The sequence below is a fragment of the Heterodontus francisci genome, chromosome 33, assembly GCF_036365525.1.
Source record: "Heterodontus francisci isolate sHetFra1 chromosome 33, sHetFra1.hap1, whole genome shotgun sequence".
NCBI classification, from domain to species: Eukaryota; Metazoa; Chordata; class Chondrichthyes; order Heterodontiformes; family Heterodontidae; genus Heterodontus; species Heterodontus francisci.
The window spans coordinates 38,972,353-38,998,396 of NC_090403.1; the positions used below are offsets into that span (position 1 = coordinate 38,972,353).

At 42.1% G+C, this 26,044-nt stretch overlaps 1 protein-coding gene across 3 annotated transcripts in view; it reads left to right on the forward strand.

Annotated features, from left to right (window-relative positions):
* The first annotated feature begins 8,011 nt into the window (after positions 1-8,011).
* The window catches only part of mpp2b (MAGUK p55 scaffold protein 2b), a 565,073-nt gene continuing 547,040 nt past the window's right edge, over positions 8,012-26,044 (forward strand). For all 3 annotated transcript variants that reach the window (XM_068013331.1, XM_068013337.1, XM_068013332.1), the window contains exon 1: positions 8,012-8,118. The gene's annotated coding sequence lies outside the window, so the exon portion shown is untranslated. The remainder of the gene's footprint in view (positions 8,119-26,044) is intronic.

Below are 26,044 nucleotides of genomic sequence, written 5' to 3' on the forward strand. Positions count from 1 at the left end.
ATATGCTTCAACAGAAGGGGAATGCTGGCTAGTTTTTACACAATACATGCTGATGTTTTCAATGGGGTAGAGGTGCTATTTTAAGTTAATTGCTTTCAGTAGGAAATTTCTTTGGATTGCTTGAAATGATAAAGCCAACACCACAGAAACTTTCCAACACCTGTGCATTCATTAATCCTTTCAGGCACATTATGTTCCAAGTGAAATTATTTAGAACTACTAATGAGACAAAAAGAATTATTCCTTAATTACTGAAATTTCAAATACTTTTATGTTTAAATCCTATTTTTAGCATAAAGCCTGTCAATAAAATATTAAGAGCTCACCTCATAATAGAGGAATAATATAAAATATTCTGTCATGCTAGGCCCCCCCACCTGCCAAGAATGAGGCACATTAATTTTGTCATGAACATTGATTTTAAACTGTTACTGGAGTGAAGAAAGGATTTGTTAAACAGATCAACCATGGCTGGAAGAGACATTTGCATGTTAACATACGGTGTTTGGAAGGACATAGCAGCCATTCCCTAACATTCAACCCACAATGGACTTTTGATCACCAGAGGTTGAAGGTGGGGGAGCTCGCATTCCAGGTTGACTGCTAAGATGGCCGAATACACAAACGGACATGGTCAAACCAGCTAGTCACATGACTAACCTGCTGGGTTACCTGAGTTTTTTGAATTTGTAACAAACAGTTTGGGGAGAAAGCAGAATGCTCCTGGACTGAGAAATCTCTCCTGTCTAGCTTGCCACAGCCTCTCCTGTCAGCCTGCTCCCATCTCATTCTCAAAAGCCTCTGAATCCACTTGAACCCCAAGGGAGAAAGGTCTCCTACAGGAACAAGGTTTAAGAAGAATACTGGGCCCCAACAAAAAGCAAGATCTATCTACAATCAAGGACTCTACAGTGAGTTCGAAGAACTGTAACAAAAACTCTTCAGATATTGCCTCAAACTTTTCCACTTTATTTTTCTTCTGCTCTTTTCTGTCTTTATTTGCATGTGTGTGTCGTGTATGCATGCTAGTGTGGGCATGTCATGTATCCTTGGCGTCAAACGAATAAGAGTTTAAGTTTAATAAATTTCAACTTTTCTTCTTTAAACCTAAGAAAGCCTGTTTGTGTTGGTTTCTTTGCCTTATAATTGGAAAGTGGTGAACAAGGATTCACCAAGGGGGAGCTAAAAGCATGGTGTGTTTAAAATGAAATCCTGTTACGGTAAGACTGGGTGAAGGCTAAGAGGGACCTCTGGACACCTTTCTCACCTGGTTGTAACAATCTTCTCTAATTTATGCCTTATTAAATTGCCTTGTATACTTTGAAAGCGGTCCAATGTGATATTACAGGCCCTGAGAGCTATTTTACATTAATTAAAATCCTGGTTATCAATATTCCCTTATAATTGCAATTGCATGAAGTATTCTGGAACTCTTTTAAAGCTAAGTGTCCCCATTAAGCTTTTAAAGTTCAGCATTACTATATCTTGCTCACTTAAAATTAGATTTCAAACGTGAAACAGGATGTTCAGCCCAACAAGACTGCGTTGGTGTTGATCCTCCAAATGAGCAGTAGTTCTAATCACGTGCCCACCTTGTTCACTGGGTCCCATTATTTTCCTTTCCATTTAGATAATGTTTGAATTTTTGAAGCAGCAGTTTCAGCTTTAATGTTCGCAGGAGTGCAAGCCGATTGTGAAAAAGAGCATTAAGTAGGATAATTTCCATTCTTTGAAAAGTCTAGGATATATGTGTGAGGACATGGGCAGCAATGGTTAGCACCGTAGCCTCACAGCTCCAGTGACCCAGGTTCAATTCTGGGTACTGCCTGTGCGGAGTTTGCAAGTTCTCCCTGTGACTGCGTGGGTTTTCGCCGGGTGCTCCAGTTTCCTCCCACAGCCAAAAGACTTGCAGGTTGATAGGTAAATTGGCCATTTTAAATTGCCCCTAGTATAGGTAGGTGGTAGGGGAATTGTGGGGATGTGGTAGGAATATGGGATTAATGTAGGATTAGTATAAATGGGTGGTTGATGGTCAGCACAGACTCAATGGGCCGAAGAGCCTGTTTCAGTGCTGTATCTCTAAATAAATAAAAAATAAAATAAATAAGTAAAAAATAAGATAAATAAAATAAAAATAAATAAACATGCATTTGAGGTATTGTACACAAAAAAGGCCAGTTAGCCCATAAAGTGCACAAGTATGGCATAAAACAGTATAACACATGCAATCAATGTTATGAGGGGATATGAATCTTGAATACCTCAGTAAAACCCTCTTTTTCTGTCTGTTGACACTACTATAGTCCTGGCCTATTATCAAGTAAAATACAGATCACAATGCAGAACGGTACAGAAACCTTCACCAGACATAACGATGGCAAAAATGGAAAATTAATAATAATAATAAAAATCCAGTCGGAGACCAATAAGGAGGTGGATATGTGAACTATAGGTATCATAAAAGCAAATTGTCTTAGTGGATTTCCTGTTGCATTGCTTATGAGAGTCCAGAGCATGGGACCAGGGAGCAGAACTGTGGATAGGGATTACTGGACTGGCAGATCTTAGATTAAACAATTTACGGTTGGGGGGACATAACACATCTCTACATGTGCCTGGATGGCTGCAGCTCCAACAACACACAAGAAGCTCGACACCATCCAGGCTAAAGCAGCCGGCTTGATTGGCACCTCATCCACCACCTTAAATATTCACTCCTTCCACCACCAGCGCACAGTGGCAGCAATGTGTATCATCTACAAGATGCACTGCAGCAACTCACCACGCCTCCTTCGACAACACCTTCCAAACCTGTGACCTCTACCACCTAGAAGGACAAGGCCAGCAGACGCCTGGGAACACCACCACCTGCAAGTTCCCCTCCAAGTCACAAATCATCCTGATTTGGACCTATATTGCCATTCCTTCACTGTCGCTGGGCCCAAAACCTGGAACTCATTTCCTCACAGCACTATGAGTGTACCTATACCAGATGGACTACATTGGTTCAAGAAGGCTGTTCACCACCATCTCTCAAGGGCAACTTGGGATAGGCTACAAATTCTGGCCTTGCCAGTGACACTCACACCCATGAAAGAAAGAAATAAAAACACAATTTTAACTTGGGTAATCCATCAGTTAAAATGGCGGTGGGCATAAGTGCATCAGGAGCACAGCATTAAGTGTTCAATTGTCATTTTAACCACCTGCCAGCTTGCTTGGCGATTGGAGTTAAAATTGGGCTTGCACAGGCTGAATACACTGGGATCACAGCGTGTAGCTATGTTCAGGTTGGTACAGTAGAAAGGTTCAGTGAGTCAGAACCTGGCAATACAGGAACAGAAAGTTATTACAGAACAGAGAAAATGGGAAGGATAAAAGTCAAAATTTTTAAATGGTTCTCTTATGAGTTATGAGAATCTGATTAGATTGTGATATCATGTGATTACCAAGGATTTTTGTTGAAATCTGTTTGGTCATGGTAGCATATGATTAGCATGGACCAATCAATGTAATTGGAAGCTCAATATGATATTACACACATAAAAGGACACATTTCCCAATCAGGTGCTTCCAACAAAGAGTGGCGTCCATAGGGAGTGTCGATTAAGAGTCCTTGATTTTTCATCCATTCACTTGAATCAGTCGAAAATCACGGATTGTGAACCTGCAATTTCACTACCAGCCAAACCTTGCTGGGAACATCCGAATGGAGAACCAATCTTAAGAACGTTAATAATTTAGAAGGTAGATTACAGTATCCCAACTTCTTTTCCATGTCTTTAACTAGTTTGATGTTTATTTGGAAAAGATTTCTGTTCCGATTTGAACAAAAATTGTTCTTAGGATGTGGGTATTGTTGGCAAGGCTGTGTTTGTTGCTTATTTTGAACTAGTGGACTTCTAGGTTGCTCGTCCAGTACCATAACCATGTCGCATCTCAACTATCACATTTGTTTGCTAAAACTATATCCTTGCTCCTTCAGAGAGAAACAGTGATCTCTTAAATGATCTGTGATTAATTTTTAGTATTTGTTTACATCTTGATTCTATGCCCTATATTTCCCATCAATAAATAGTCATGAAAATGGTGTGAACATAGACTTGTGAAGCCTACCACCGTGTTCCTGCCCTGTTCTCAATTTCCATCCCTGACCTCAACTGAGAAGGCCACCCAGCATTGCTTCCTCATCGACCACTTGAAAAAAACACCAGCCGAAAGGTGAGCTTAGCATTCTGCTTCATTTCCTTGCCTTCTGCCATTGATAATGGATATCAGTCCTTCCCCCTCAGGCTTCAAAAGCTAACTTCTTGGGCCTATCCAAGGCCTTAAAAAATCCATCTCCAATCTTAAGGGCCCTTCTGCCCCACCCCTGGGGAGGTGGTGGCATATTGGTAATGTCATTGGACTAGTAATCCAGAGCCCAGGCTAATGCTCTGGGGACATGGGTTTGAATCCCACCATGGCAGATGGTGAAATTTAGATTCAATTAATAACTCTGGAATTAAAAAGCCGTTGATTGTTGTAAAAACCCATCTGGTTCACTAATGTCCTTTAGGGAAGGAAATCTGCTGTCCTTACCTCCTCTGACCTACATGTGACTCCAGACCAACAGCAATGTGGTTAACTCTTAATTGCCCTCTGAAATGGCTCAGCAATCCACTCAATTCAAGGACAATTAGGGATAGGCAACAAATTCTGGCCTAGTCAGCAACGCACACATCTAACAAACGAATAAAAAATGTGGTCCCACTATAGCACCACCCAAATTCTCTAGTCTGGAAGTGGTGAGCTCCCTCTTGCTGGTGGGGATCTCCTTTTGCATAAATTAGAATCTGTAATTAAGGGGCAGTGATGGGGCAGATTTTAATGCATAGTGTCATGGAGTCTGACAGCACAGAACGAGACCATTTGGCCCATTGTACCTATGCCAGCTCTTTGCAAGATCTATCAAATTAGCCCCACTCCTGGACTCTTTCCCACAGCCTGCAATTTGTTTCCTGTTTAAGTATGTATCGAATTCTCTTTTGAAAGTTACTGTTGAATCTGCTTCTACCACCCTTTCAGGCAATGCATTCCAGATCATAACAACTTGCTGCGTAAATGCCAAACTCACCAGTGAAAACAGTTTCTCCTTAGTTACACTAATAAAGTCCCTCATAATTTTGGATACTTCTATTAAATCTCCCCTTAACCTACTCCGTTCTAAGGAGAACAATCCCAGCTTCTCTAGTCTCTCCACACAAATGAAGTCCCTCATCGATGGTACAGTTGTAGTAAATATCCTCTCCACCCTCTCAAGGTCTTGACATCCTTTCTAAAATGTGGTGCCCAGAATTGGACTCAACAATCCAGCTGGAACTAACCTCTGGTCTCAGGTATGTTATCTACTGTTAAACATACTGATGGTTAATTGATAATATTCACTGATTTCCCGAATTAAGTTAATTGTAGAAAGGTAACTAGTTGAAGTGTTTATATGCAATTTATTTAATGACTTTATTAAACTGCTTGCAATAATGTCACATTATTGTTGACTGAATGATTGATAACTTTATTTGGGGAGACAGTGGCGCAGTAGTAATATCACTGAACTAGTAATCTAGAGGCCCACGTTAATGCCCTGCGTACACAGGTTCAATGCCACTATGGCCTTTGGTGGAATTTAAATTCAATTAATTAATAAATATCTAGAATTGAAAGCTAGTCTCAGTAATGGAGTCATGAAGCTACCATTAATTGTTGTAAAAAAACACATCTGGCTCACTGATGCCCTTTAGGGAAGGAAATCTGCCATCCTTACATGGTCTGGCCTATATGTGACTCCAGACCCACAGCAATATCCTCTGAAATGGCCTGCAAGCCATTCAGTTGTCACGAGCAATTAGAGGTTGGTAATAAATGCTGGCCTTGCCAGTGATGCCCGCATCCCATGAAGGAATCAAAATGGCACTGAAAAGGTATTTGAAAACAACTGTTTATGGAGGGGTTGGTGTCAGGAAAAAGTCAAGTATTAGTTTCACTGTGGGAACATCACACACCAGTAATGCAATAATGCTACTTTAACATAGTTTTTATCATCAAGCTGTGCATCTCTGAACAAATGAAAAATGGTTTTGCAAATGAATTTAAATGAAAATAATCTCCCTTTAGGGGGTGTAGGCTAATTTTTTATGATTTGACAATAAATCTGAAAGTTGCAGTTCTTAATTAAAGTCCTCATGGTTGATATCTAGGAATCAATTAAATAAATGGCATGAACCTATTTCTCAAACTGATGTTTAATTATCTACCATTGAAAATCAGACCTTTTCACGTTTCAAACTGAGATGTGCTTAAAGGACTGATGAAAAATAAAAACTCATTTTTTTCTTTTAACTTAGCTCTTGTTCTGATTAGACTTTCCCCCAAGGAATTTTATCTCTTTCCCCAAAGGCACCAACTGATGTGACACCACAGCTTTATGGGTGCATGGCAACACCTTGTCCAGATGGTTACTTCTCATACACTAGTTCAGATAGCGAGCAACATAAGGCACTTTGATTATGGGAAGCATTGTAGCTGTGTCCAATCTCGCCTCCGCCCAAAATCAATTGATGCGTATGATCTAGCAGAAGTTATGGGATATCAGTGTGAAGAAATCCTGGTCATTTCTTTTAGCCTAAGGTGCAGAGGCAAATTGCAGCTGTTGATTTGGCTAGGGCCAATGAACTCCACAGACTAGAGCACATCATCTAGGCAGTACTGAGGGAGTGTTGGGTTGTCAGAGGTACCATCTTTTGGATGATACATTAAACTGAGGCTCCATCTGATCTCTCAGGTGGGTGTTAAAGATCCCATTGCACCATTTCAAAGAAGAGCAGGGGAGATCTCCCTGGTGTCCTGGCCAATATTTATCCCTCAACCAATATCACTAAATCTGATTATCTGGTTATTATCACCGCTGTTTGTGGAATCTTGCTTGCACAAATTGACCACCACATTTCCTACATTAAAATAGTGATTACATTTCAAAAGTACTGTGATTTATTTTGCGATGTCCTGACATTGTGAAAGGCACCAGATAAATGTCGGTCCTTTTTTCAGCCCAGCCAAGTTTTTATTAGTGAAGATCTGAGCACATTGTCATTGTGGCGTCACCTGCTGGAGCTTCTGATACCCTGCACACCAGCAACAATAACACCAGCTTGTGTCAGTTCTTGATCAGGGACTGTGCTGGGTAAGGTACTAAATGCTTCTTTCATGGCAAGTAAGTTAACATAAAAGGGGGAAAACAGGATAAATACAGAAACTCACAATAATCAATGTTGCAAACTTTCAAAAGAATTCCAGTAAAGTACGGTTCACTAATATTAAAGCTGTGTTGCTGTCAGGATTTTCTGGTTTGCAAGCCAGAAATGACAGCATTCAAAACCAAGCAAAGCAGTATTTTTTGGCAGACCTAAATGGTATTGGAAATTCATGTCTGCTGTCAGTTTTCCGGTTGAATGATTTTCACTGAAAAAGCTAACATGAGGATTGTGCCTTTTGAAATATGTTCACTGAAAAACTATGAAATATTTTCCAGATTGATGTCTGTCCACTCTTACTGCAGTGTTGTATAACCATATTTCAGGAACACCGGTGATAGCTGTGCCCTTTCCCTGTCCCCACAAGTTTGTCCTCATTACCATGTAGCCCTTGCAGCGAGAGTTCGTGTCTAAAGGGTCCGGGAGGTTTGTTAGGTTTATTTAAGTTTCTCAGTGTAGGGACAAGAGTGACGGGAAAGCAACAAAAAATAAAAGAAAATCATCATTTTATACAGATGGTTTGAAATAATTTCGAAGGCAAACATGTTTGTGTTGCTGATTTTTTTGCGTCACTGATTTTGCATCAGGCCAGAGGAGGATCGTTATGAAGCACTTTGCACTTTGGAGCTGCAATCAGTCGATTAATCAGGCCTGAATATGTGCTCACGGTTCTAGTCATCAGAAAGTCAATCGTTGGCTCCTTGAGGCATCACCATGCCAATGACAGCTTAGGCAAGAAGTACATATCCACTGAGCTTTTGTCTTAGTTTCATATACCTAAGACAATGGCATAACCATTGACTATATGTTACAGTATCTTTAAATGGAGGTAGGAATGTCTAACTTTAGCCATCTTTGTTATTATTTTACTTCACCACGGTAACTTATTAGAAAAACGCAAGTGCACAAGCTCTCTCCTTGGCAGATAGCCAAATACAGTAGCTGTGCCCTTTTAGATGTCATTTTGTCGTTTGTTCTCTGTTCATGATCTGGATCAGAAACAAAAGACAGACTTAATGGGTCAAATTTTTAAATAGTTGCGGAGGCAGGAACGGAGACCGTCGGGCTTGCAATTTCCTGCCATTGTCCAGCGTGCCAGTTTGCTGGCATGTTCCTGTCTTTTAATTGGCCAGCGAATCAATAATCGCGTGGGCATCAGGCACCGACGCGACAGGGGTATCAGGACCTGGAAATTCACCCAACCCCAGAACTAAAATTCAGCCCTATATTACTTGTCACTGCAGTGTTTGGATGTATTTACTCACGCCCAATCCCCTCATGTTATGGTAATCTCCATCACAGGTTGATGTTATTGGATTCATCAATGGTTGTAATAGGTTCTAATAGACTAATTATGCAGCTCAATATAACTGTTAGCAAGATTGAATTCAAAGAGTTCAAAGAGTTACATCTACATGAAGGTTCAAATTTTATTGTAAGCTCTTCAATCTACACTCTAATAATCTGAATGCCTTGTTGTGGACTGGCAAGTCATTTATTACTTTTCTTAATTCATGCTCAGGATGTGGGTGTCACTGGCAAGGCAACCATATTGTCCATTCCTAGTAGGCAGCCTTCTTGAACTGCTGCAGTGGCATTGGATAGGAAGATTCAGGAATTTAACCTGGTAACGATGAAGGAACAACAATTTATGTGCAAGTCAGGATGAGGTACAATGTGGAAGTGATGCTGCCCTTGTCCTTCCTAGGTTGTGAGGGTCATGGGGTTGGAAGGTGCTGCTGAAGAAAGACTGTATTTGTTACACTGCCAATGCTTTTTTAAATTAGTTTTTAGCTCTCAGGAATCTTAGTGGATTATACATTAGATGGCTATCCCTGTCAATAAGTTATTTTCTTGAATTTGGCAACCACGATACGTAACACCAAAAATATTTGGAGCTTGACACTTTTCTATTTATCCTGCATTCCACAGGGTGGCGTCATGGACCAAAGTGTTAGGCACAGTGCTGGCAAGTAGCTAAATAAAAGGATCATCTCAGAGCTCTTTGACAACCATCTATATAGCTCTGATCTATGAGCTCCTGTATGTTCCTTAATGTTCTTTAAGGAACTGTGCCCAGCCCATCACATCTAAAAGAACAACCATTGCCAAACCTATGAAACAAAGTTAAAACTCCACTCTCATAAAATATAGTTTTACATTTAAAAAATTGCATTCAGTGAATGCCAGAAAATTACAGGCTATCAACATCATCTGGATCCTTTGATCATCATCTTGCAATCTGATCTCACCTTATCATGAATCTCAATATACTCCAAATCACCTGTAGCTGAGATAAGCCATGATTTATAAATCTGAACATATTTATTAGAAGCTTAACATTTTGCATTTATTGAATAGACACAGTTGGTAAAACCTACCAAGTTTGGATCTCTAGTAGTTCATAATGTCTGCCATTTTGTTTAATTTTAAGATGTACTATCATACATTTGCTGTACTTGCTTTTCCTCTCCATTTTCCTGTTGCTTACATTTCCCCCTGTCAATTCAAGAACAAAAGCCTGGAAATCATTAAAATGCACTTTGTCCAACTTCATAGGAGGTGTGTCCTGCATGCAAGCAACCTAATGGCATTATTTAAATGCAGTGATGTGACCTATGATGATGCATGGTCAGTCAATTCTCCTACAGAATGTGAACATACTGAGTACAGTGGGTTTGAACTTTATTACTGGCATAGATCTGTTGCGGTGAATTTGTTTTGCTACCAACGTAAGGATAACAGATAGCCTCAACCTGTTTGCTACTGGGCATGAGTCTGTAGGACAAACCACTTTTACTTAGCACTGATTCGGGCTAAATTCGCACTTAGTCAAAGAGATCACAAGGTTGGTAAATTCAATTGGTGGGGGAAGCACGTCTGAGGTTGAGGTTATAACGCATTCTTTGAGAGATTACAAGTAAGTGCTTTGTTCTGCATCTGACCATCCTATACCTGATCCAAGAATGTTTTATGCTAAGATTAGATGGCAATAATTGAAAAGGGTTTCATTCCATTGTAATGGCATCTTTCAATATGATAAGCACAGTAATATTAATGAAATCTATTAGATATTAAAATTAAAGAGGGGGTCACTGCATTCCATTTCAAAATGCATTAAATACTCCAGTGTCTGTCTATGAAAAAAATAATTTTTAAGTGTCAACATTTGAATGTTACACCTGTAGGTGGCGCTGTAATGGGGAGCGGGGTTTCCAACATCAATATAATAAAAGCAAAATACTGCGGATGCTGGAAATCTGAAATAAAAACAAGAAATGCTGGAATCACTCAGCAGGTCTGGCAGCATCTGTGGAAAGAGAAGCAGAGTTAACGTTTCGGGTCAGTGACCCTTCATCGGAACTGACAAATATTAGAAAAGTCACAGGTTATAAGCAAGCGAGGTGGGGGTGGGGCAAGAGATAACAAAGGAGGTCTAGATTGGACCAGGCCACATAGCTGACCAAAAGGTCACGGAGCAAAGGCAAACAATATGTTAATGGTGTGTTGAAAGACAAAGCATTAGTACAGATTAGGTGTAAATACACTGAATATTGAACAGCAGCAAGTGCAAACCTGAAAAAAAACAGTGGGTAAGCAAACTGAACATTCCAACATCAATTATTCTGTTTAGGAGCAAACACTGTGTGAAAGCCTCTCCTTGTAACTTTGAACACTAGGTGGACTGAGAGTCCTATTTGAACCTTTTGTGCCAGCTCTACACTCCTGGTAGAAGTAAGTTTTCCTATTATATCTTTGTGTTTTATTACTTTTTTAAGAAGTTCATTTTCCTGTACTCTTTTCTTCTGCCCTGCAGCTGCCTTCCCTGTCTCTTCTTACAGCATTGTTCTTCAATTTTGAGCCTTTTTGCAGGGTTACCTCACTATGCATCTCCTTGGACACAATACATTTTGTTTCTGCATCTACTGCATGCCACTGCTTACTCACAGGAAGTTTCTTGGTCTGCTGTTTGCCTTTTTCACTCCTTAGGCCTCTTATTGCCTAAATAGTATTTTCAATCCTTGGCGCATTTTCACAGCATTTATTGCCACTGGTGGTGCTCCATACCCAAGCTTCCCCCACCCCCAAAGGAAAACTTTTTTTCTCCACATTGCATCATGCCAATAATGTTCAGCTGATGCACAGCCTATTTGTGAGCGATTTTGTTGCTGCCATCAGTGCTCTGATGTGCGAGAGACAGACAGGCAGAAAATAAGGGGAAAATTAAAGATTTGGAGGACTGAGAAAGGAACACGGAGAGATTGGAGGAAAGAGAGACATTATGGGGGGGGGGGGGATGTCAGAGGGAGATTTAGGGAATGAAAAAACAGAGATTGGGGGACAGGTGGAGACAGAGAGAAATAGTGATGAAGGCAAAATAAGAGACTGGAAAGCCAGAAGGACAAATTTGGTGGCCAGAGAGAGAGAGAAAGACAATGCTGGAGAAGAGCGAGAGATTACAACAGGAGAGAGACTTAGGTGGGAGAGAGATATTGCAAAGCAAAGATTGTTTGTAGAACAAGAGATTGGATTCACAGAGATAGAGAGAGATTTGAAAGCCTGAGGGGGAGCAAAGATACTAAAAAAAGCAGTTGTGTGAGAAACAGTGATTAGAGGGACAGATACAGATGGAGGCACAAATGGAAAAAGAGACTGTGACACATGAAAAATACTTTAAGGGCAAAAGACAAGCAGAAGGTTAAAGTGAAAGACATAAATAAACAGAGAGAAAAACAACAATCTAAGATAGCAAAGGAATCTAGAGTTAGAGATAGAACAACCGAGGACATGGAGATAAGCATTCGAAAGGTACAATGAGAGACATCAGGATAACAGAGAGAAGTAAGTTGGGTCACAAGGACACAAATTTAAAGATACTGAAACAAAGATCGTTACAGATAGACACACTATAACAAAGACACACAGCACAAGGTTGTTGAGTTTGTATTAGTAGTGTTGTAGGGAATTCTAGAGGAAGTCTTAGACTCTGGTAAAGTTAACTAATAACTATTATTTACAGTTACTACATACACTCTCCGCAAGCCACCTAAGCTAGCACCCTTCATGCTGCTATACCTTCTTCTTCTCAAACCTATCTCATGTGAATGTTACATCATTGTTGGTACAGTGGGAGGGGTCTCTCTCACTGTCATTGGTATTAACCCTTGACATCCTTATACTACAAAGTAAAGCCTGGTTACCCGACCAAACCCGACTACATGTGTCGGGTTCAGGTTGTGTCTATATTCTGTGTCCAGCATTCGGGCTCGGGTTGGGTCGGGTTCAGGTTGTCGGGTTTTGTTTTGTATTGTTTTCTTTTTAATTTACGTTTTGACGTGATTTTTGTTTCTGTATGAATGACATGTTAGATATTTTTGGGTCAGGTTGGGCATGAAAAAAATTGACAGACTCAGGCCCGGGTCGGGTTCGGGTTTGCTGTGGTTGGGTGCGCCATGGTCGGGTTTTAATTTTATGCCTGAGCCAGGCTTTACTACAAAGGTCAAGATGAAAGATCAAGGCAATTCGCAAAAAACAAAATTTCTAAGGGAGTAAGCATCCTTGAGGAAGAAAGACAGACACAAAAAGCTCAGAGCACCACAATCAAGCCACAAACATCAGGCGAGCAGAGTAAAGACCAGCTCGGGTATAAAATTGAAACCCGACCACAGCCAACCTGAACCTGACCCGGGCCCGAGTCCTTGAATTTTTTTCATGCCTGACCCGACCCAAATATCGCAATAAATTTAATGATATTAAACGTGTTATTGTGCTCTACCTTGTCCAAATGGTAATACTTGTGATCCTGTTCATCCGTTCCGGCAGCAGGCTATTCCTGCAGATGGAGTTGTGGAGAATCATGGGTGAGCCCAATTCCGTGAGTTCCCGGAAGCAGCACTATCTAGCCCGACCTGACCTGAGCCCGAATGCTGAACTCAGAATGTAGACCCGACCCGACCCAAACCTGACACATGTAGTCAAGTCTAGTCGGGTTCGGGTCGGGTCGCCAGGCTTTGGAGCAGAGCACTCAACGTGATCTACTAGGAAATCATATAAAAAATATAACTAACGTGTTGAAAAAAGTAGGAGTAATATGATTTTTTTAAATCACCTAGCCATGACATTTTCACTGCTTTACTTACTTAGCATCATGATTTAATAGCTGAGATGGAAACCATCACAGTTAAATGTATCAGCTCGCTAAACAGAAAATGTTTCCACACGGCCCTATTCTCAGCACTTGCTGCACGAATTCTATGAACACCTGAATACAAATTTCACTTGGCAAATAAACATCCTTCAACAAGTCTGCAACATGTACAAAAGCCAGAGTAGTCGAACATTTACAGCTACACAATCCATCCTGTGTTTGCCAAAGAAAATAACCAGGATACCCTAAGCAAGAAGAAAATTTTATATATGTGGGAAGAAAAACATAGCTGAAAGTCAAAGCATTGAGCCAATTATTAATAAAAACGTCCAGCATTGTTGTCAGAAAATAAAGTTTTAAGGTCAAGATTTTGATAAATGTAACGACACTATTTAACATTTGCCAGATTGCTCTTGCAGGTTTAACTTTGTAAAAATGCACTATAAATTCTGAAGTTGACGATGTGTTTATGTTTGCTGTATACCGAATATTGTAAGAGTGTGGCCTTAGTATACCTTGAAGGATAAACCCATAGTCTATCAATCCACGGGCGCCTCTTTAGTCAGCCAATACAACAACAACAAGTTGTGTATATATAGTGCCTTTCAGGTAACTAAGGTCCCAAGGTCCTTCACAGGAGTGTTATAAAATTTGACACCAAGCCACATAGGGAGCTATAAGGGCAGATGACCAAAAGATTGGCCTAAGGGGTAGGTTTTAAGGAGCGTCTTAAAGAGGGGTAGAGTGGCGGAAAGGTTTAGTAGCTGAAGACACAGAGACCTATGGTGGAGTGATTAGAAGCAGGAATGTTCAAGAGGCCAGAATTAGATGAACACAGATATCTTGGAGGTTTGAGGGACTGGAGGAGATTACAGAGTTAGGGAGGGTCGAGGCCATGGAAGGATTTGAAAACAAGGACAAGACTTAAGAGTTGCTTAACCTGGAGCCAATGTAGGTCAGTGACCTCAGGGTTGTTGGTTGAATGGGACTTGTTTAGAGTTAGAACATGGGCAGCAGAGCTTTGGATAACCTCAAGTTTACGGAGGGTAGAATGTGGGAGGCCAGCCATGAGTGTGCTGGAACAGTCAAGTCTAGAGTTAAAAAAGGCATGGATCAGGGTTTCAGCAGCAGATGAGCTGAGGCAGGGGTGGAGTTGAGTGATGTTAAGGAGGTAATATATGCCACCATTGCTGCCTCGTAGCTGGTTCGTTTTAATTCCAAACAGATGTAAATTTACAACAAATCAGAATTTTATAATTACTACAGAAAGAGGGTGCGATTTCATTGCGAAAGTTACTGGTCCTATTAATAAACATTATCTGGCAGCAGGCCTCAGATGTACAGTCAATATTTTAACAATGCAACAAAATGTGGTTTTAATATAATTATATTTTGGGTACAAAATCTTTTGATGATATTATTGTTGAACTAAAAGTAATTTTGTAGAGCTGTTTTTAGCAACTGTACTTCGTATTAAACTTATTATGGAAGGGATGAGGAAATATGTGAATGATGAGTTGCATCTTGCTCATGTGTGGTAGACATAACTAAGTTGCCAGCTTTCACAGTTAGCTTATGGGTCGCTTATGGGAATACGCTGAATCCTAACTATGCATTTACAGTGAAATGTGTTACTTGATGGCCTAATTTTTATGTATTAATATTTGAATTTCCTTGCTTTTTTTTCAAGTGATATATCTTCCTCTCAAATTTTCTATCTTTCTGTTTGTCTCACACAATCTAGATTTTTAAAATCTCTATTTCTCTATCTTTTATTTGTCTTCTATTCTACCTGTCTGTCTCCCTCTTTCTATATGCCAATCACACACTGTCTCTGACATCTCTGAAGAACTGGAAATCTTGGCTATGTTTCCTGGCTCCAAGCCCAAAGGTGCTGGCACCAATTGTAATGCACTATAATCAGATAAATGTAAGGTGTAGAGTTCAAGTCCTAAGGGTAGAAATTTGTCGTGGGCGATGGGGCCAAACAGGCAATATCGGATCAGCTGTTCATTCTACGGAGCGTCTAATATTTGGCTCCATTGCAACCAGTGGAGTTAAATATCATGCGTTGCATATAATGGGTAGCCAGTCCAATGTCAGCCATTTTGTGCCACTGCCCAAGATAAATTTTTACCCACTAAACTCTGACCCTGAGAATGAACCTGTTCTCACTAGTTTCTGATCAGTTTTAGTCATTTTACTTCTTTTTCGCAGTTTGTGATCTACTTCAATCTGTAAGTTTCTGAAGGGTAAATTTTCATCTTCAGTGTTCCGGTACAGAGCTTCACACATTGGAGGGAATGGGTGTGTTAGTAAATTGGGCATGTGCCTGAAAAATGTCCGCACAATTTTCCAGCTACTAAATTTAATAGGTCTAAAATCATGGGCCTGGGGATTGGATGCTTGCCCAGATAGCTCCTTTTAAAATTTATTTATGGGATGTGGGCGTCACTGCCCAGGCCAGCATTTATTGCCCATCCCTAATTGCCCTTGAGAAGGTGGTGGTGAGCTGCTTCCTTGAGGTGCTGCAGTCCATGTGGGGTAGGTACACCCACAGTGCTGTTAGGAAGGGAGTTCCAGGATTTTGACCCAGCAACTGTGAAGGAACGGCGATATAGTTCCAAGTCAGGATTTTGTGTGGCTTGGAGGGGAACTTGCAGGTGGTGGTGTTACTAGGCATCTGCTGCCCTTGTCCTTCTAGGTGGTGTGGTCGTGTGTTTGGAAGGTGCTATCTAAGGAGCCTTGGTGCATTGCTGCAGTGCATCTTTTAGATGGTACACACTGCTGCCACTGTACATCGGTGGTGGAGGGAGTGAATGTTTGTGGATGGGATGCCAATCAAGCGGGCTGCTTTGTCCTGGATGGTATCAAGCTTCTTGAGTGTTGTTGGAGTTGCACCCATCCAGGCAAGTGGAGAGTATTCCATCACACTCCTGACTTGTGCCTTGTAGATGGTGGACAGGCTTTGGGGAGTCAGGAGGTGAGTTACTCACTGCAGAATTCCTAGCCTCTGATCTGCTGTTGTAGCCACGATCTTTATATGGCTACTCCAGTTGAGTTTCTGGTCAATGGTAACCCCCAGGGTGTTGATAGTGGGGGATTCAGCGTTTGTAATGCTGTTGAATGTCAAGGGGAGATGGTTAGATTCTCTCTTGTTGGAGATGGTCATTGCCTGGCACTTATGTGGCGCGAATGTTTCTTGCCACTTATTGGGCCAAGCCTGGATATTGTCCAGGTCTTGCTGCATTTCTACAAGGACTGCTTCAGTGTCTGAGGAGTCACGAATCGTGCTGAACATTGTGCAATCATCAGCGAACAACTCCACTTCTGATCTTATGATTGAAGGAAGGTCATTGATGAAGCAGCTGAAGATGGTTGGGCCTAGGACACTACCCTGAGGAACTCCTGCAGTGATGTCCTGTAGCTGAGATGATTGACCTCCAACAACCACAACCATCTTCCTTTGTGCTAAGTATGATTCCAACCAGTGGAGAGTTTCCCTCCTGATTCCCATTGGCTTCAGTTTTGCGAGGGCTCCTTGATGCCATACTCGGCCAAATGTTGCCTTAATGTTGAGGGCAGTCACTTTCACCTCACCTCTTGAGTTCATGTTTAAACCAAGGCTGTAATGAGGTCAGGAGCTGAGTGGCCCTGGCGGAACCCAAAATGAGCGTCACTGAGCAGGCTATTGCTAAGCAGATGCCACTTGATAGCACTGTCGACGACACTTTCCATCACTTTACTGATGATGGGGCGGTTATTGGCTGGGTTGAATTTGTCCTTTTTGTGTACAGACATACCTGGGCAATTTTCCACATTGCCATGTAGATGCCAGTGTTGTAACTGTACTGGAACAGCTTGGCTAGGGGCGCGACAAGTTCTGGAGCACAGGTCTTCAGTACTATTGCTGGACTGTTGTCAGGGCCCATAGCTTTTGCAGTATCCAGTGCCTTCAGTCATTTCTTCATATCACGTGGAGTGGATCGAATTGGCTGAAGACTGGCATCTGTGATGCTGGGGACTTCAGGAGGAGGTCGAGATGGATCATCCACTCGCCACTTTTGGCTGAAGATTGTTGCAAATGCTTCAGCCTTATCTTTTGCACTATTGTGCTGGGCTCCCCCAGCATTGAGGATGGGGATATTTGTGGAGCCATCTCCTTCAGTTAGTTGTTTAATTTCCACCACTATTCACGACTGGATGTGGCAGGATTGTAGAGCTTAGATCTGATCCGTTGGTTATGGGATCGCTTAGCTCTGTTTTTCGCATGCTGCTTACACTGTTTGGTCTGCAAGTAGTTCTGGGTTGTAGCTTCACCAGGTTGCCACCTCATTTTGAGGTATGCCTGGTGCTGCTCCTGGCATGTCCTCCTGCAGTCTTCATTGAACCAGGGTTGGTCCCCCGGCTTGATGGTAATGGTAGAGTGGTGGATATGCCAGGCCATGAGTTTGCAAATTGTGATTGAATACAATTCTCCTGCTGCTGATGGCCCACAGCGCCTCATGAATGCCCAGTTTTGCACTGCTAGATCTATTCGAAATCTATCCCATTTAGCATGGTGGTATTGCCACACAACACAATGGAGGGTACCCTCAATGTGAAGGCGGGACTTTGTCTCCACAAGGACTGTGTGGTGATCACTTCTACCAATACTGTCATGGACAGATACATCTGCGGCAGGCAGACTGGTGAGGACGAAGTCCAGTGTATTTTTCCCTCTTGCTGGTTCCCTCACCAACTGCTGCATACCCAGTCTAGCAGCTATGTCCTTTAGGACTCAGCCAACTCGGTCAGTAGTGGTGCCACTTTGGTAATGGACATTGAAGTCCCTCAACCAGAATATATTCTGCACCCTTGCCATTTCCTCCAAGCGGTGTTCAACGTGGAGAAGTACTGAGTCATCGGCTGACAGGGGGCGATAGGTGGTAATCAGCAGGAGGTTTCCCTGCCCATGTTTGACCTGATGCCATGAGACTTCATGGGGTCCGAAGTTGATGTTGAGGACTCCTAGGGCAACTCCATCCCGACAGTATGCCTCTGGTGGGTCTGTCCTGCCGGTGGGACAGGACATAACCGGAGATGGTGATGGCAGTGTCTGGAACATTGTCTGTCAGGTATGATTCCGTGAGTATGACTATGTCAGGCTGTTGCTTGACTAATCTGTGGGACAGCTCTCCCAATTTTGGCACAAGCCCCCAGATGTAAGTAAGGAGGATTTTGCAGGGTTGACAGGGCTGGGTTTGCCTTTGTCGTTTCCGGTGCCTAGGTCGTTGTCAGGTGGTCCATCCGGTTTCATTCCTTATTGACTTTGTAGCGGTTAGATACAACTGAATGGCTTACTAGGCCATTTAAGAGTCAACCACATTGCTGTGGGTCTGAAGTCACATGTAGGCCAGACCGGATAAGGACAGCAGATTTCCTTCCCTAAAGGACATTAGTGGGTTTTTGTTATGACAATTGACAATGGTTTCATGGCCATCATTAGACTTGCTTTTTAATTCCAGATTTATTAATTGAATTTAGACTCTACCAGCTGGCCATGGTGGGATTTGAACCCATGTCCCCAGAGCAATATCCTGGGTCTCTGGGTTACTAGTCCAGTGACAATATCACTACGCCACCGTCTCCCTCTTATGCTACCAATGTGGAAAGCTGCATACAGGAAATATTAAAAATGAAAATCAATTTTGTGCCAACATTACTGACTGTTGCCCCGATGTGCTTGCTGAAAAATTCTGCTGAACTAGTTGATTCTCTTTGTAAAGTGAAACAGTATCACACCTTCTTGGACAACAGTCTTGCTGCACTCTAACTCGCTCTTCGTATGACTTCCAAAGGGAGAATCAAAAGATTCTGCAATATTTTAGTAAATGAAATGGGTCATCTTGTACAGACTGTAGTTTAACTTATTGCGCATTAAAACCTGACATGAGCTTTATAGAAAATAAAAAGCTTTGTTAACACTACTGTAGTCATAGCTAGAGATTTGTACGGATATTTCCTATCACCTTTATATTGCCTGCACTCATTGTATCACTTGCTAAAGTGAATCTTCTTCTGCAGTACATAACTGTACTTGCCTGTACTGGCCAGGGTGTGTCATCATAATTCCAAATCATTCCATGGTGGGAAAATCATCAACATTTCAATCCATGCAAATTCATTCAATTTAGATTCAGATGAAGCTTAGATCTGTTCCTGACTACATTAAATAATATGGTTTTCTTTAAAATCAGAAATATTTTTCATACACAATAGAAGGTAAAATATGGTTCATATTTTGCAGCAAAGGGAGAGATAATCAAAAACTGCCAAGAAGAAATATCTAAAAAAAATTGCATTCTTCTTTAACTAATAGAAACAATTTATCATTCTCTAAACTAGTTCAAATCATTGAGACAAATGGTAATATCAATTGATGATTCCTATTCCGTGACCGATGATGACCTATTTGTTATTTTCATTGAGTTAGATGAACTCACTCCTGCCTTGGATGATTTACAGCTTTGTACTTTGTTAGCCAGTAAAAACTTGATTGAGATATTTGGATAAAGGCAAATTTGGCTTCTCACAGTGTATTCATAAGATGCTTCCTTAATATTAAAGTAGCTGTAATCAATCAAACCATAGAGCAGATAGTTTAGATTAGATTAGATTAGAGATACAGCACTGAAACAGGCCCTTCGGCCCACCGAGTCTGTGCCGAACATCAACCACCCATTTATACTAATCCTACACTAATCCCATATTCCTACCAAACATCCCCACCTGTCCCTATATTTCCCTACCACCTACCTATACGAGTGACAATTTATAATGGCCAATTTGCCTATCAACCTGCAAGTCTTTTGGCTTGTGGGAGGAAACCGGAGCACCCGGAGAAAACCCACGCAGACACAGGGAGAACTTGCAAACTCCACACAGGCAGTACCCGGAATCGAACCCGGGTCCCTGGAGCTGTGAGGCTGCGGTGCTAACCACTGCACCTGTACATCGGAAATGACTCATTAACTGATAAAATGTCCCTTTCAATAGAATTCCTCCCATATTTATGGAAATTCAAAGTGTATTTTGGTCCCTAAGCTTGAGTAATAATGGCCGTTTGTATAGTGTTGTGTCAAATACTCTTCAGTCTTTGAGACAATCCTAATTAGGGCAGTTTGGTGCACACTTTGGTACCACTTCCTGGTAGCTCCAAACTTCACTCAGTGGAAGATCTGGTGGTGGAGCTTTCACCAGGAGGTCATCATTTCATTAGTTCACATATGTAACTGCCTCTGTCTGGCATATTGTACTAAGGATGCTATGCAGCTGGATGAAGAAAGTTTGCATATATCTTGTTTTTGTTTGAAAGCTTGTAGCAATAACAACACTGATAACAACCGCAAAATGGTTCAAAGATTTGTATTCAAGACATAAAATGGACGCTGAGCCAAAGAAGGAGGATGACGAAAAGCTTCACCAAAACAATAATTTTTTAGGGAGGGAGGGAGAGGTTTATGAAGTGATTTCAGGATGGTGGGGTCTAAATGGCTGGAGGCATGGTTGCTACTGGTGGGTGAAAGGGAGAGGAGGAGGCACAAGATACCAGAATTGGAAGAACAGAGAGTTGGGGGTTGTTTGCAGGACTGGAGGAGGAACAAGGCCATGAAGGCATTTAAACAAAAGGTTGAGAATACTAAATTGGAGGTGTTGCAGGACTGTCAGCAAGGACCAGCGTGATGGGTGAGCAGGATTTGGTGTAGGATATGGGCACCACAAATTTGGATGAGTTGAAGAATGGGAAACTAGTTAGAAGAGCATTGCAGTAGGCACTTCAGGAGGTAAGCCAGGCCATAGATGAGAGTTTTAGCAGCAGATAGGCTGAGGCATAGGTGATATTACAGAGGTGGACATAGGTGGTCTTTGTGGTGTGGAGGATATGTATTTGGAAACTCACCTTACGGTCGAATAGCACACTGAGATTGTGAACAGTCTGGTTATACCTGAGACAGCAGCGGAACAGGGAGTGGAATCAAGGGTAAGGGCACAGAATTTGTGATGGTGTCCTAAGATGATGGCTTCAGTATTTTCAATATTTAACTGGAGGAACTCCATCCAGGACTGGATGTCAGGCAAACACAGAGGCAGTGGAGGAGTTGAGAAAGGTGGTGGAGATGTACAGCTGGGTGACGTCTATATAAATCTGAAAGCTGACCCAATATCTATGGTTAACGTTGCCAATGAGCAGCAAGTGGATGATGAGGAGGAGGGAGCCTACGATAGCTGCTTCAGTGACTTCAGATGTAAAAAGTGTGAGCACGGGAAGAGAGCTGGAGATGCTGTCATTAAGATTGAATAGCTAAGAGTGGAACCATGCAGGGCCCATCTACTGAGCTGGAAAAAATAGAGATGTTGGAGGAGGATGGCTAACCACATCAAAACTGCAGAGAGATCACAGAGGACGAGGAGGGAAAGTGCATGTCAGTCACAAAGCAGAGATGAGGACACTTTTGAAAGATTAAGGGACAGTGCAAGAGTGCAAATCATTTGCAATGTCAACTAGAATGGAAGCCAGGTGGGTAAATTGGGTAGTCAGCAATTGAGTGGGAATGGGATCAAGGAAGAGGAGATGGATCTCATGGACTAGATCAGCCTGGAGAAGACATGAGGAGAGATGGAAAGGAAGTAGAGAAAGATGCAGAACCAGCATAGTGAGGTCTTGTAGATGGATTAGCGTAGTGGGAAAGGGGAAGAAGAGGAAGCAGCAGAGGTAGCCAGATTGTCTCAATAGTGACGAATAAAGTCCATGAGCCATTCACATTTGTTGGAGGAAATAGGGGAGAGGAGGCTAAGGAGATGGTTGTTAGTGGAGAAAAGAAGCTGAGGGTTTTCTTTGCTCTCCAGGATGATCCTGAAGTAGTGGATAGTATTGGGAGAAAAGAGTGAGGCTCGATAGCACTTAATGTGGTTCAGCCAAATCTGATGATGGATGGCCTACCCCTCAGATGCTCATTAACTTGCTAAATGTTTTCCAGTATTTTCTGCTTTGTTTTGAGATTCTAAACAACAACAAATATAAAGAATATATGTCCTGTGGTAGTATCTCTAACTTATAGGTCGATCTTGCATATCAATGTCATGAATGATGCATACAAATCATGTAAATACTGTTGTTCAGAACCTTAAGAGGTGGACCTTGACATCACTGCTGTTCTTGCCTGGGCATGGGACATGCTCCCAAATTTGGTGGGACAGCCCATTCATATGGTCTGATCATACTCATTGTGTCATCTGCCACATGTCAGCCTGTCTATATCTATCGTAATGTTCCTCATAGTTCACAATACTTCAAAATATGCTAAACAACAAAGGGGTTAAATAGAAACCAAAACGATTGATGTCAACTCTTAAGCAGAAGATATATTGGGGTAAGATAAAGTATTTCAGTAAGCTTGACATCCGAATCCTGTAACCAGCTGAATGTAGGCCACAGCCATGATATTGTATTTGCTAACATCAGTGGAACATTCATTTCCTAGCAGGGGCTGCAGGAGCAGAGGGACCGGGCAAAGCTGCAAGACTGGCTGCCAAGCTTGGGCCCTTCTGGCTGCTGTTAGAGAACAGTAGCTGGGAGGCCCTCAGGCCACAAATTCCAAATGGACCTACAATAAAATGAAGGCTACTCGCTTATTTCCCTTCTTTGTCATGTTTCGTTGCTCCCTTGGATCCTCTCGGGAAGGGCTGGACATCCTCGACAATGTAGTGCGAGGGGGGAGGGGTGGTGGTGGTGGTGGTGGCAAAGACTGAAACATAACAGGCCTCCAGCTGCTTTACCTCCCTTGAGTGGCTGGGAAATGAATGTTCCACTGATGTTAGCAAATACAATATCATGGCTGTGGCCTACATTCAGCTGGTTACAGGATTCGGATGACAAGCTTACTGAAATACTTTATCTTACCCCAAAATATCTTCTGCTTAAGAGTTGACATCAATTGTTTTGGTTTCTATTTAACCTCTTTGTTGGTTAGCATATTTTGAAGTATTGTGAACTGTGAGGAACATTACAATAGCTATAGACAGGCTGACATGTGGCAGATGACATTTAAAGCAGAAAAGTGTGAAGTGGTATGTTTTGGTAGAAAGAATGAGGAGAGGCAATATAAAATAAAGGGCACAATTCTAAAGGGGATGCAGGAGCAGAGGGACTGGGGAATATATGTGCACAAATTATTGAAGGTGGTAGGACAGGTTGAGAAGATGGTTAAAAAGGCATATGGATTACTGAGCTTTATAAATAGAGGCACAGAGTACAAAAGCAAGGAAGTTATGATGAACCAGAAAAAACAGTTGTTCAGCCTCAGCTGGGAGATTGTGTCCAAATCTTGGCATCAGACTTTCGGAAGGTTGTGAAGACTTTAGAGAGGATGCAGAAAAGATTTACAAGAATGGTTTAAGGAATGAGGGGCTTCTGTTACTTAGGTAGATTGGAGAAGCTGGGGCTGTTCTCTTTAAAGAGTAGGTTGAGAGGATGAGGGGTCTAGACAGAGTAGATAGGGAGAAACTGTTCCCATTGGCAAAGGGGGTGAGAACCAGAGGACACCAATTTAAGGTGATTGGCAAAAGAACCAACAGTGACATGAGGAAAAGCTTTTTTATGCAGCGACTGATTAGGATCTGGAATGCACTGCCTCAGAGTATGGTGGAGGCAGATTCGACCGAGGCCTTCAAAAGGGAATTGGATAAGCAACTGAAGAGAAATAATTTGCATGGCTCCTGGGAAAGGACAGGGGTAGTGGGACTGGCTCAGTTGCTCTTGCAGAGAGCTGGCCCCGACACGATGGGCCAAATGGCCTCTTCCTGTGCTGTAACCATTCTGATTCTATATCCGGTCACTATTGTTGCTCTTTCTTCCTGAAGACCAATTCATGTCACTGAAATCATTTCTCAAGTCTTTTCCTTGTCTCCCTTTGCTGTAATTATTATTAATATGGTTGAGCTTCATGAGATTCTTTGAGGTTTGTTTTTTGGTTCTTAGAGTGGACTCTTGCTTTTTCACGATCTCCTGACTTACAGATTATTTTCTGACTATCTAAATCATGGCTTGCAAGTTTTGGTCTTTACACAGAATATAGAATTAGCACTTTATTGATATGTTTCTCCTAATTCAATATGTCATTATTCCAATCATCAATCATTTCAAAATCTAGGCCATAAACTTTCATTGTTGGCACCCATGTGCAAAAGCAGGCAGTATTGTCATACTATCCTGGGTAGAGTTTGATCTGTGTGTATAATCTTTACAATCGTTTTTAACAAGCAATACAATATATGGTACAACCCATATCAATCCCAAACATTCTGGTATCATGTGCTGTGATATATTGCTTGACATGAAATATGAGTATGAAAACTTGATTGGGTAACACATGTCGTAACTAATCAACAGTTGCTGTGGAGACATGGATACTTTTTTCCCTTATAGGAATAACAGAGAGTAGTGTTGAAGAGTTTAGATTAGAGATACAGCACTGAAACAGGCCCTTCGGCCCACCGAGTCTGTGCCGACCATCAACCACCCATTTATACTAATCCTACACTAATCCCATATTCCTACCAAACATCCCCATCTGTCCCTATATTTCCCTACCACCTACCTATACTAGTGACAATTTATAATGGCCAATTTACCTACCAACCTGCAAGTCTTTTGGCTTGTGGGAGGAAACCGGAGCACCCGGAGAAAACCCACGCAGACACAGGGAGAACTTGCAAACTCCACACAGGCAGTGCCCAGAATCGAACCCGGGTCCCTGGAGCTGTGAGGCTGCAGTGCTAACCACTGCACCACTGTGCCGCCCCATCTGAACACCAGGCCTGTCAATCAGGCTGGCTTCTGGATGAGGAACCAATTGGTGAAGCCATACACACACAGTTGTTTTTCAGATTGGAGGAAAGTGTGCAGTTGTGTCCCCCAGGACTGATGTTGGGATCACTGCTCTTTTTGATATTTATTAATGACCAGGACTTGGATATACAGGCATAGAATCATTGGGAAGGAATTTTAACCCCAAAAAAAGGTGGGTTTGTGTTGGCTGGGGTTTGTTTGGGGGTGGGGGAGGGGGCGCAGGGGTAGGGGTTAAAGTCTTAAAAATCAAAATCCCAAACCAAACCTGTCTTCAATCTGCCCACTTCCGGTTTTAACTGAGGTGGGTTGGGATTTTAAATATGATAATGAGGTTGTGAGATTCATTGTTATTCAACTTTTCGAAATTAACTATGGAGCCTCGGGAAACCCAACAGCTCCATCCAGGCAAGGGCTCCTGGATCCAGGAAGCAAGTACTTTTACACCTACTGCCTGGATCCAGTGTGGCTGCCTGGGAAACTCCCGTAATTGGGCCCTCTCCCCACCCTAGTCTTCCCCCACCCCTCCCCCAGGACCCTCCCCAAAGCCTCTGACCTTCCCCCTCCCCCCCGAACTTCTGACCTCTCCCATTTCCCCCACACCCCCAACCTCTGATCCCCTTCCCATCAAACCCCTTCCCGCTTTCCCTGCTCCCCAAACCTCAATCAACCTCTCACCCCTCCCTGACCCCGCCAATCAACCCACGTCACAACCCGGAA